We start from the raw sequence: 1,397 nt of genomic DNA, 5'->3' as shown, positions 1-1,397 counted from the left end.
ATGGTAGTTAAACACATTGTACATGAACAAGCGTTCCATCTGATCATATTTAATTTTCTTCCTAAAAGCTATAGAGTAGTATCTTAACCCTTTGCAAGCTAACCTAACTATGAGAGAGGAAGTTTGGCCAACTGGCCAAACCTCATGCCTAGACATTACCATGTGTTATGAAGCCTAATCCTTTTGTGTTAAATCATCCACACTACTACATACAATGGAAGCACTATGTATAATTATGTTGAAATTACTATATTTTTAATGAGCAGATAAGAGCTTACAAGTTAGGGTTAGGTTTTAAGGTTTGGGGCTTTGGTCTTAGGGTCTAGAGTTTAAGAATTAGGGATTAGGGCCCTGAGTTTGGGGCCTATGGTTTAGGGTTAGGGATTTAAATTTGGGGCATAGGGCTTAGGGTCTAGGGTTAACCTTTTCCTCCAAATATTAATTTAATGGTCATCTACTCTAGTGTTTAGAGGACATTATTGTAACTTTAAGTAATAAGCTGTTGTAAACCTACATTTTAAATGGCACTGTCTAATCTAGAGGCTAGGCAAGCATTTAGGGGAACAACCTACACTTTTGATCACTTTACTTAAGTTATAGGCTAAGTAGGCATTGGGGGGGGGGAAGCAAATAGGTGATGCATAAAGGGAAAATCCTTTGGAGGAGGAGAGCAAAGGGCATATAACACACATGTAAAGCATCCAAGCTAAGGCCTTGTTTTCGATGCAAAATATGTAAGTCAATATCAAAGCTTATTGAGCTTTCGAGTTCCAAGTAGGTGTATTGTTATTTTTCATGTTTATCTTTGAATTCATCATGTTTGTCAGCTTTATCTTTGAGCCACATGGTTTATATTGCTGCTCTACATTCAATGTTTGATCTTATTGTGAATCAAATGATAGAGATATAGTGTGATCTATTAATGACATATATGATTTTACTAAGTAAACATATATCAACTACCACAACATGCAGTCAAAAGTTCACTAGTGAGGTACTCACCATGTTTTTGCCAATATGTACTGTGATGTATGGGTTCACCTATACTTTGTTCATGGGGTATGTTGTCACATATTGAACTCAAGTATTTTTTTTAAATGGAGCGATTACTTTTTGTAGTTTCTTTTTTGTTGCATACTTACTAGCTTTCTATTCACCCTCTTTGATGATTCTCTGTTGTTCCTTATGTTTTCTCTAGCAGTCATCGCAAATTATCTCCACTTTCTTGGTGAATAATGATACTCACCACTTGTATTGGGATTTAACCATAGACTTATTTTTCTTATACTTGAGTTGATGCTACCTTATTTACACATAAACCTAGAGTTGTTAGAAGCTCACACCATTCTAGAGGCCCACTTGAGTACATATGCTTCACCCTTAGTTGACCTCTCTAG

This window comes from Adiantum capillus-veneris, chromosome 21 (genome assembly GCF_014529385.1).
Source record: "Adiantum capillus-veneris isolate H3 chromosome 21, ASM1452938v2, whole genome shotgun sequence".
Taxonomy (NCBI): domain Eukaryota; kingdom Viridiplantae; phylum Streptophyta; class Polypodiopsida; order Polypodiales; family Pteridaceae; genus Adiantum; species Adiantum capillus-veneris.
The sequence above is the reverse complement of the archived record's forward strand: the minus strand, read 5'-3'. Positions refer to the sequence as shown.